Raw genomic sequence first — 12,263 nt, 5'->3', positions numbered from 1 at the left:
CAAAGGGTATCGTAAAAAAAAATCCTTGGCCAGTATCGTATTAAATATCAAAAAAAAGATAATGAAAAATTAAGAAGCTCTAATATTCATCCAAAACTGCAAAGGTAAAATCTGGTGTGACATCCGTGAAATACTGAATATGTTAATGAATCCTGTGGATCTACACGGAAAGTGCTTACAGATACGTTTAATGAAGAGATCCAGCTACATGGTGTGAGCCATCCTTGTGAAACTGCAAAGACACGAAGTCCGCAGAATGCTTCCATAGATTCATGAAGGTATAAACGCATGAACTGAATTTGATGCCAAACTTGTGATAATTCTGCCTCTGGGGAGGACAGGGCTGAGGTCTAGAAACCTTTACCTATGGTATAATATTTTACTGGGGGGAGATATATAGAGCAAATATGACCAAATGTTAAATATGTGTGTGTGTACACGGCCATGTGTGTATGCATGTGTATGCAGATTCATGTGTATGTAGAAAACAGAGGCCAACAACAGGTGACTTCTTCTGTCACTCCTCCTCATGTATTTCTGAGACAGAGTCTCTCACTGACCCTGTAGCACACTGATTCTGCAAGGCTAACTGCTCAGGCAGCTCCGGGGATCCAGTCCTTGAATCCCCAGGCTGGGATTGAAGGCTGTGCCAATCCTGGCCTCTTACATGGATTCTGAGAACTAGACTCAGGTCCTCACATTTAGATGAAAAGCCCTTAACCAGCTGATCTATCCGCATATCCCTTTAAACATCTTTTACATTTGGGTGGTGGTGACAACAATATTTTTCCTTTTGTTCTCACGTCTTCCACTAAAAAACAAAGGAGGTTGGTCTAGCCAATGGTGAAAAGCTTACTCTATTTTCTTATTCTCCAACAGAATGCCTGAGGCTGGGTGTCTCAGGGTTTCTCTTGCTGTGAAGACCACAGCAACTCTTATAAAGGACAACATTTAACTAGGTGGCTTATAGTTCAGAGGGTCAGTCCATTATCATCATGGTGGGACAGGGCAGCATGCAGGCAGACAGGGCGCTGGAGGTGACTGAGAGTTCTAAATCTTGTGCAGACAACAGGAAGTGAACAGAACTGGGCATAACTTGAGCACAGGAGATCTCAGAGCCACCCCCACAGTAACACACTTCCTCCTAATGAGGCCACACCTACTTCAACATGGCCACACCTCCTAATAGTGCCATCCCTAAGAGTTTATAGGGATCAGACAACCACACTGAGTAATTGATAAAGGAAAAATGTTTATTTTAACTTACAATTATGGAAATCCAAGAGTACAGTGCTGGCATCTGCAGGCGTGGCCTCAGGATGTTCTGTACACCACAGAAAAGCAGAGCAAGCAGACACATACCACAAAAAAAAAAAAATGAGAGCAAATTCCTGTAAAAAAAAACATAAAACCAGCATTAATCCCTCATTAGGACCCTGGCCCCATAACCCAAATGCCCCTCACTAAGCCCTCCCTCCCAGTACCTCAACATTGAGGAATGAGCCCCAAAATGAGTTTTGGTGGAAAACAACCATGTTCAAACCAAGTGCGGTGTTAATTTGTAAGTCTGGAACCAAATCTAAGCAAAGGGCCACAGAGTCTTCCTCCATGGAGTGCTCAGTTCTTCCTGACAAGAAAGTCAATCAAAACTTCAACAATACTGCTACACAGGTACCTCGGGTCAACACTATTCAGAGCACCTCCAAGTCTCCTCCAGCCCTTTCTCTGAAGCATTCAGTTTGAAAAGTTAATGGGAATAACCCAGCAGCCCCTTCAGTACTGAGATGTTCTGTCAGCATCCTGAAACTAGATTAACCACTGGAAATTTCCAATGATACAATGAGGAGAAAAAAAAATAAGATAGTATGTGGGCTGGAGAGGAGGTTCAGTGGTTAAAGAGAACTGGCTTCTCTTCCAGAGGACTCAGGTTCAATTCCTAGGCACGTGCATGTACACACACACACACACACACACACACACACACACACACACACACACAGATGGTTACACCCATCTGTAACTCCAGTCTAGGGTATCTGATGCCTCAAGAGGTGAACATACAAACAGGCAAGCAACATGACCATACACATAAAAAATAATTTAAAAAATAAGAGAGCAGTAAAATTATTTTCAGCTAAATAATATTGCCTTCTAATTTCATGTGCATGTACATACACATACAACTCACTCATGCAAACAAAATATTTACTGTGGGAATTTGGAGGGAAAAATAACTTCACATTATTTTTCTTAGGTTTAAAAAAAGAATTCCATGGAAATTGAAGTCTCATTCTGACTTCAGTGGCTGGTCAAAGAAAAAGATTATATATATCTTAAGAGTAGCAAGAAAATAAGAACATGAGACTTTATAGATTTTTTTAATAATGTGAAGTATCACTGTGCATTTTAGCAAATAGGAAAATTCCTAGCTTGTGCTCTTTTTCTATTTCAATTGCAGAAACAGGTCACAGGCTCCTGTCACCCCCAGACAACAGATCCGCCAGACACAGGAACTCGGCAGACGCTGATAGAGGGGATTTTAATTTAATCCACAGCCATAAATTATACAAATGTGTCCGTGCCTTAGAAGCTCCCTGGAGGGGATGTTTCTTCAGAAATAAAAAAGAAATGTGATTCGGAAGAAATGTATTTTAGCTAATTATCTCTCTGCATAAGGAAATTAAGGTTGCCCTAAAATAAATTTTGCATTCTAGACTGCAGCCAGGGGAGAGATGCGCCTTGTAATCTCCTCGTTGCTTTGGCTGTCACAATGGAACCGTTCACAGCCCTGATGAGAATCACCCCAAATTATAAGGCAGGGACTGGCATCGCCTTGCATGGTATTAATCTATTAGATAGTGCTGCAATTTGCAACCGGGCCCTGGTACAGGAAGTGCTGATTCGGCAAATCCTCTGCTCTAGAGCCATGGGGCTCTCAGAAATCAGGGCAGCAAACGTTACTAAAGCAGTTCCGGAAAGTGCTGGGGAAGTATCTTCTCCTTTGCTCCATTCCAGATCTCCCAGGCCAAAGGCAGCTCTGAGCCAATGTCATTGTTTGCACAGTCATTAAATCACAAGCAGTTCAATTGTCTCAGAGTGGAAATTTAAAGAGACCCACCAGGTTAGAAATTTTGCAAAATGCATTCAGCAAAACCTCATTTAATTGAAATTCCTCTAATATAAAATTTTTTAAAAATATTGACTGTGGAGATGCCAAATCCAAACCTTGGGCATTTTGACTGACAACAGCAAGATGGCAGATGTTTGGAGATTCATCCTGGAGTGACGAGCCCAATTCGTAGATGTTTCCTAGATATCCTACAAGTTGGGAGCACTGGTAAGCCTACAAGTTCAATTTGGCAGCGAAAGAAACCAGTCGGCTCCTCATTCTTGTATTGAATTGAATATTTGGACAGTTAGGAATACAAATCACCCTCACAAAATCTGTTTACATGGAACTCAGTGTGAGCGTGCGCGTGTGTGTGTGTGTGTGTGTGTGTGTGTGCGCGCGTGAGTGTGAATAAATCTACCTGAACTTTCATCACCTCCTCCAGGAAGCCTTCCAGCTTCACTCCTGCCCTGACCTATTCACCTTCATCGCCAAGGTGTCACTGTGTAGACTTCTCTGGCTTGGAACTCACTAGGTAGACCAGGCTGGTGTCCACCTCATGAAGATCTGCCTGCCTCTGTGTCCTGAGTGCTGGAATTAGAGGTGTGTGAGTCACTTTTAATTTAAGCTTATTTTATCATTATTAGATAGCACGTCCTCATCATTAGAAATCTGAAAAACAAGGAGAAATAGAATAAGGGAAGAAAACTACTCACAGTCCCACTGAGCAAAATAAACCCTAAAGTACTCATTATACTTAGTTTTTACATAACGTGTAAGAAGGCATCCTGAAAAAGATGCATTATACTTAGTTTTTACATAACATGTAAGAAGGCATCCTGAAAAATACGCAGTACCATAGCCCAGCTGGAACTACTGAACACAATAATTACTCAATAATAGCAAATGCGTGGCCTTCTCGGATTCTCACAGAACATTCTCCGGGGAAGAAAACATGTACAGGGACTGGTGCAGCAGCTCGTGGGGGAAAGAAATCTCTAGCTGAGCCCGAGTTCACTCCCTGGACCCTGTATGGTGGTGTGAGGAGAGGACGGACTCTGCTAAAACAGTTACGCTTTGACCTCTACACATGCGCCATAGCCCGCAGAGCGCACAGGCACACATGCACACAGGCACACACGCACACAGGCACACACGCACACAGGCACACACGCACACAGGCACACACGCACACTGACACATATAGAGAAGAGTAATTTTAAAACCTCACATGCACAGTGCTAGGGGGGAGCTGGGTGAAGTTCTGGCTGTACAAATGGAAGGACTGAGATCGGAACCCGTGACACCACAGGTGGGAAACCCTTGCAACTGGGTGCCTGGTCTCACCTGTGGCCAGGCTGCCCATCAGTGGGCATCTCCGTCTCCACGAGAGCCCGTCACAGGTCAGGCAGACAGCAATAGAGGAAGACACTGCCCAGTGCTTCGGATTTCCATCCTCCTACACATTCTCTCTCTCTCTCTCTCTCTCTCTCTCTCTCTCTCTCTCTCTCTGCTCTCTCTCTCTGTCTCTCTCGTCTCTGTCTCTCTCTGTCTCTCTCTCTCTCTCTCTCTCACACACACACACACACACATCTGTGTGATCTCTCGTCTCCACACCAATATTTTAGCAGGGTTTTTCTTGTAGTTTTAAAGTTCTTCATCTTTTTGCGTGTTATTCTCTTTAATGTGTTGCTCTAGTGTTGTTTACATATTTTTTCCTCTCTTGGGCAGTTTTTTCTTTCTCCTTAGGTTGCTTTTTCATCCCTAACCCCGTGTTACTCCTCTTTTTCCTCTTTCTACATGTAATAGCACCTCGATTTTGTCTAACGAGTCTCTTGTGCATACTTTTATGTACCTCTTTGTTATGCTTCATCTTACATTTATCTGATTTTGTTGTTTTCTTTAAACTTTTTCATTATTGGGATTTTTTAAGTTTTATTTTATGTGCACGTGTGTGTATATCTGTGTGAGTGTATGCAATGTATACGAAGAGCCCACGGAGGCCAGAAGAGGGCATCAGAGCCCTTGGGGCTGGGATTACAAATGGTTGTGATCACACAATTGCGGGTGCTGGGAATCGAACTCCAGTCTTCTGGAAGAGCAGCACGTGCTCTTAGCTGTTGAACCATCTCACCAGCTCAGAGTATTTTATCTTTGCTTCCCGTTTTATTCTCTGTTTCTTGCTTTTCCCATGCCTCACCTATAACATTCTTCACTTCTCCCTTCTCGGGCAGTCTGTTTAACCTTGTGTTTCCCTTTTCTCCCCGTCCCCTGATCCTCCCTCTGTCTCCCTCACGTGTTAGCTCCATGTTTCCCCAAATAATATTAGCCCCACAGCCCACTCTAGTAGCTTCACCACATCCCGTTCTACCATGTACCTGTTTTCTGTGACTGACTTTAAGTGTACTTCTGTTTCTTGTGCGGTTTTCTGTTGCTGATGCCATCGCTAATTGTTTCCTATGAGCAGCACTGGGAGTTGAGCCTTCCACAGTAGATGTTTAGGTAGAAGGCTGCCTCTCCCCAAATCCAGAATAGCCACCCAAGGCAGCAGATGCACAAATTGCCATTTAAATGCAAGAAATGGGAAATGACAAGGGACAACAACTCCTCAACAGCTGTACTCAAGATACTGAAAGAAGTAAAATACCAAATGAAGTTTTGGGGAGTTTGGTTTGTTTGTCTGTTTTTGTTTCAAGAAAAAAAAAGATCAGCCAAGGGATAGAAAGCTAACTCATCAGTTAAGAATTCTTACTACTCTTGTAGAGGTCCGGGGTTCAGTTCCCAACACACACACACACACACATCAGCTTGACACTATCTATCATTCTAGTTCCAGGGGCTCTGATGCCTTTTCTGACCTCTTTGGACCCCTGCATGCACATAATGTACACACATACATGCCTGCACACATACATACATACATACACACATTAAAAGATCAGTGAACTGTAAGAGCACATCAACACAAACAATTGTGTGCACAGAGCAATTCTCTTCCCCCTATGGGATAAAATTCTTCAAACCAAACTTAAAGATTTGACAAAACTCTATTTTCCTTGTCAACAAAGAAGGTCTTTATGCTGTATTAAACATCCTGGTTGGGGAAAATGTATTTCTATCTTAGTTCTAAGTTATCACCCTATCTTTGTTTTCAAACACGTAAGCAGAATACAAATTCCAGGGGCTGGAGAGATGGCCCAGCAGTTAAGAGTCCTGACTGCTCTTGCAGAGGATGTGGGTGGGTTTGGTTGCCAGCATCCACATCAGGTGGCTCAAAACTGCCTGTATCTCCAATTCCAGGGCATCCAAAGCTCCGTGGCCTCCATGGGCATCTGCATGCATGTAGTGCATGTAAACTCACATAGGCACACATATGTACACATATGTAAAACTAATAAATATTTTTGTAAAGCAATCTCAAGAGCTCACCAAGCAAGATTTCTGTCCCACATATCCTGAGGTCAGTGTGTACACAGACTATCCTGAGGTCAGTGTATACACAGACATATTTCCATACAGGAAGTAAGCTCAGAGAAGGAGGCAGCCAAGGGGCACTAACAGCCACACTCTACCCTGTGACTACAAAAGTCCCCTGACAAGAAGGTGTCCCAGCTAGGATCCTCCATCAGAGCTCAGACAGGAGTCAGGCTGAGGTTAGAATCACAATTCCTTTCACTCTCTGCTGATTCTGGTAATCTGAAACCAGTTTATTTGAGTGGTAGTGAGGGGTAGGTGTTGTAAGAAGGGACTTGAATGGATCAAATGGAGTTATTTCTGAACTTTTACCTTGGTTGAGAATAAATTTGTATTGCTCTCATACCAACAGATGCCTCCGTTTATTTGAAATGTTTGGGTTACTCTAGCTTCTCTCTCTCTCTCTCTCTCTCTCTCTCTCTCTCTCTCTCTCTCTCTCTCTCTCCCTCCCTCCTCTTCCCTCCCTCTCTCCCTCCCTCCCTCCCTCCTTCTTTCCCTCCCTCTGTTCCTCCCTTCCAATGCTGTGGCTACTTCAGTTTTAAATGGTATCTAGATTCTTGCAGCATATAGACATTATAAAAATAACCAACTTGGCTTCTTGATTGGTGCCATAAGCAAGTGTAAGAATTCCGCATCCCATGTGCCATGGGCAATGGGGAAAGGCGTGTTGTTTAAGTGTGTTTGAACACAAGCATGTAGGACACAAGTACAGAAAGGTAGAAATGTGAAATGTGCCCTAGTACCGACATGACTGACAGCTAAAGTGTTAGATCTTATATGCTCCTGACCCATCAAAATGAAAAGACAGGAAGGAAGTCCGGTGAAATACGCCTTAAGCAATATGAGGCCACAGCAAATTAGCCCTCCCTGATAATTTACAAATTAGATTACTCTCTTGTGCTGTCCATCAGAAGCAGCAATGCTACTCACTATTCCAGAGTGATGGACAACATACTGTTTAATTTATTTCTATCATTTTGCCATCCCCCTACTCAGCTTTTCAGATGAGCCCATTCTGGCACACTGGAAAGAACATAGTAACATTTGTGCTGTTGGGGTCCTGCCCTGCACTGTGAAAGGGGACTGAACTGGTCTCCCTCATTCTCGCCAGTTTCCTTCTCAGCCCTAAAATCTACATTTGTCTGGGAGTTTCTTGCTGGTCAAGGAATCTATGGAAAAATACAAGGGAACTTAGCATCTGAAAGGTTAATCAACAGAATGGAAAAGCAGAGAGACATCCCTCTTAACATTTGCAAGTGAAAAATGGGCATCTTCACAGCGTGACCAGGGTGAAGGAGCAGATGCAACTGGGTTCTGTCCTTTCATTACTCCAGGAAGCATCTAATTCCAGGATGACACCATCAGAGTAACCTTAGGTCACGTTTCCGATCCTAACCGGAAATGATAAAATATCTTGCTGACTTGCTGCTGACAGTTCCATTACAATGATTCAGGTACAGAAATAGTGTTCTTAGTAAAAGGGGAAACACACACACATACACACACAGAGAGACAGAGACAGAGACAGAGACAGAGAGATGTAAGCACCCCAGTTTGCACAGGGGCTCCAGGTCTGACTTCATGTCTGTTACTATGATAAATTATCCTTAAAGAGCAGCCTAGAGGAGAAACAATGCCAGGTCACAGTCCGTTATTTGAGGAAGCTCAAAGCAGGACCTCAAAAGCAGAGAAAATAAATACGGGTATCCTTGCCTGCCAGCCCACCCACCCTGCCTGCCTATCTGTCTGTCTGTCTGCCTGTCTGCCTGCTGTCTGCCTGTCTGCCTGCTGTCTGCCTGTCTGCCTGTTTTTCAGGCAGCCTACTTCACTCTCATACAGCTCAGGGCCCATCTTGACAAATGATGCCATCCGCAGGGAGTGGATCTTCCTGCATCAAGCAACTAGCAAGGCAATCCACCATAGACACGACTAAGGGCAACCTAATCTAGACAATTCCTCACTGAGACTTCCCGGATGATTCTTACTTGTGTTAAGTGAGCAGTGAAAACTACCCAGTTCTCTGACTTAGAAAGTGGATGGATTTGCAGGGTTCTTTACGCCATATCATTCAGAACTTTTTCTTCTGGTTTTTCCGGATGTGGGTCTCTCTGAAGCCTCCCCAGCCTACACACTGTGTTTGTTTGTTTGTTTGTCTGTTTTATCATATTTATTGTTCTTCTTATCCCATTCGACGCCTTCCCCAGGACCACAGACTAATCATATGACAGACCTTGCATTTTCTGTCTTCTCTATTGAACTTTTTTTCTGTATCCAAGATGGAAAAGTTTCTCACATGTGTTCTTGTCCAGACTGGTGTTTATTTACAAACAGTTGTGCACTGATTATGGTACCATTGGTCTGAGTTTACTTGCCACAACTCCTCTGTTTTCTCTTCATAGAGTTCGATTCCTATTTCACAACTCAGTGTCTCAATGAATCCCTTTATTGCAGATTCTAGACTATTTCCTATTATTTTCTCCTAAATCTTCCTCTAGTAAAGACAGAACTTTCCAGAGTCAAAGATACTGTTCCTTATTCTGTAGTGTTCACAATTGGGAGCATGTTTAGTATGCTATTCATTTATGTTTGCTCATTCTCGGGTGTGGTGAGATCTATCCAGACTCATGGGTAGGCAGATCTGTGACTAACACTTGGAGAAAGCAGAGGATATATTTTGGCTCATGACTAGAGAGATTTTAGCCCTTGCTTGGCTGGATGCATTGCCTTGGGCCTGAGGTGAATCAGAACATCACAGCAGCAGGAGTGGCTGCTCACCTCATGGCCACCAGAAAGCAGAGATGAAACAGCAGTTTGTCAGCAACAAGGTATGTCCTCTCAGGACACACCCCAGTAACCTGCTCTCTCCAGCTGCACCTCATCCACCATGGTGCTGTGAATTCATCAAGGAATTAATCCACTGACGAAGGCAGTGAAGGGTGTGGTCCAAGACCCATTGATAGCATCACTTCAACTCAGGAACCTTTTGTGAGGATGCCTCACAAGTAGACTATATCAATGAATGTGCTTAGTTTCTTCTTATTTCCTAGGTAATCATCCTGAGCAATGACCTCTTGGTGAGGCATCCTCCCTCCTGACCCTATGATCCAATCCTCTTAGAGGCCTCACTGTGTTATAAAATCACACTATTCCATAGCACCACCCAATTCATCGTAGGCCCTGAAATCAAGAGATTGCCATTCCAATCTTCTTTTGGTCATACCCCTCACCACCAAGAGAAGAATCTCCAAGACCAAGAAAATATGCTTACCCAGGTCTCTTCTAAATCGTAGTCTAGAAGCTCCTTCAACACAGCTTGCAAGCCACCTATGTTTCATCCACAGGTCTATCTTTCCAAGGGTTAACCGCCCACCAGCATTTACACTCCCAGCCAGCAAATGACCAAGGGCAGCTATCTGCCAGGCTTCTGACATTCCACTGGGGCAACCACACGCAGGCACCAAGATGCTTCCAATGGACAAGACACAGTGCAAAGAGAAAGAGCCAAGGTGGTGTAGGGATGTAGCAAGGCTCTCTCTAGTTTCCAACGCATTAAACTACGGGTCACAACACTGATGGGGTCACATAACAAGTGTGGAGGTCTCAAAAGAACGGGCAGTAGTAAAGGATTTCAGAAAGTTCAAACAACCACAATGAATTTAAAAACAAACTCATGATGAATACAAGGTGTTTCCCCCATATTGTATCAAGCATCTTTGCCACACTGGTCTGCATATACAACATGTAAACTCAGCACTCTGCTTTTGGTCTTGCCACGCAATGCCAATGACACTACCCAAAACATGTATGCTCAGAGTCAGCACTGCTGTATGCTAGGAACATCAGTGTTTGAACTGAGCATGCAAAATTTTCTGTCTTTAGAGACACTTAAAGGCCTAATCCTAGAAAGCAAAGACTCTCAATATTTCCTACTGTCGCTCCTCAGAGAGCATAGTGTAGTATGTTTGGGGTTGGTATTATGTTAAAATGTTTGATTTTAAAAAATCTATGTTTGAGTTGATTTGAATTTCATTTTAAATAGTAATTAAGTGATTTTCCGGCTTGGGATTAAAACAGAATTTCTAGTAATTTCTGAGTAGTTCTAAACATCCTTTGTTGAAACATGGTCCAGGGAATGGAGTCGTGTGAGGAGAATTCTGAGTGCCTGTGAGAAAACAAGACAAGAGTTTCGTGACCTCAGTTTCCTCAAATTGTTCTTGGAACGTGTTTTCATGCTTCTCCCAGGTGTAGTGGATAGGAATGAATTTACTTCAGATTACTCGTCATTGCTTGTTGCTACTCAATTAAATATTTTAAACCATCCTTTATATGAGTTTATGGAAAACATGCTTTTGCCACGTGTGGTATGCCCTTGTGACGGTATACTGACTGACCTCATGAGACTTTACTCTCGTGACCTTTCTTAACCTTCAGAATATAAATTGTCTGGAGCTCTAAACAAAGTTGGCTATTGCATGAGAGTTTAGTCTGCCTCATTACTGGCTCTATTCTCCCAGCTCCCATCCCATCTACAGGGGTAGCAATACTTCTGACATCTGGTTAAAAAAAGAAAGGAAAAGCTGAATTCTTGGAAATCATGATTTAAAATCAAAATATCGGTCAACTCTCAAAAAACGTTAAAGATGTTCCACATCCTTCAGTATCAATATTCAGCCAAGATTTATTCTCCATGTAAGGACAAGTGCATCTGTCTCATTGTAGGTAAATGGGCCTCAGCTTAAGTTGTAAGGTTGTGTGTATCGAAAACAACTCCAGCAAAAAGTAGGCAAAGGACTTGAAGAGACACTTTTTCCTTTCAAAAGAAAACACACAAAGAGCCCACAGGGATGTGAGAGTCTCTAGCTTGACTAATCATCATGAAAATTGCAAATCCACTAAAGCGGCTGTTGACAAAGAGATAAAGGGAACCCAGAGAAAGAAAACTACTTGGACACTGTTGGAGGAAAGGTAATTCAGCACAGCCATTATGGAAAACAGGTTCCTAAAAATTAAAAATAGACCTACTGTATGATCCAACAATCCAACTTCTGGGGGCAGATACAGAGGGAATGACATCAGTATGTTGCAGAGACATCACTATGGCAGATCCAGAGGGAATGACATCAGTATGTTGCAGAGACGTCACTATGACAGATACAGAGGGAATGACATCAGTATGTTGCAGAGACGTCACTATGGCAGATGCAGAGGGAATGATATCAGTATGTTGCAGAGTCATCACTATGGCAGATGCAGAGGGAATGACATCAGTATGTTGCAGAGACATCACTATGGCAGATGCAGAGGGAATGACATCCGTATGTTGCAGAGACATCACTATGGCAGATGCAGAGGGAATGACATCAGTATGTTGCAGAGACGTCACTATGGCAGATGCAGAGGGAATGACATCAGTATGTTGCAGAGACGTCACTATGGCAGATGCAGAGGGAATGACATCAGTATGTTGCAGAGACACAGCAAAGGTATGCAAGTCAACCTAAGTGTCCACTGGAGGAGGAGTGGATAATATTCACCTGGTTAGGAGGAATGAGTTCAAAAGACTGCATGGCGGTACCTCTGCCCTCTTAACAATACAACATATACTTGAGAATTGCTGAAAGCATGGATGTTAAGCTTTCTTGCTATGAAAAAGTTAAGTGTACTAGGCTATACGTATATT

The sequence above is a fragment of the Mesocricetus auratus genome, unplaced genomic scaffold (genome assembly GCF_017639785.1).
Source record: "Mesocricetus auratus isolate SY011 unplaced genomic scaffold, BCM_Maur_2.0 Super-Scaffold_100020, whole genome shotgun sequence".
Taxonomy (NCBI): Eukaryota; Metazoa; Chordata; class Mammalia; order Rodentia; family Cricetidae; genus Mesocricetus; species Mesocricetus auratus.
Note: the sequence above shows the minus strand (reverse complement) of the source record.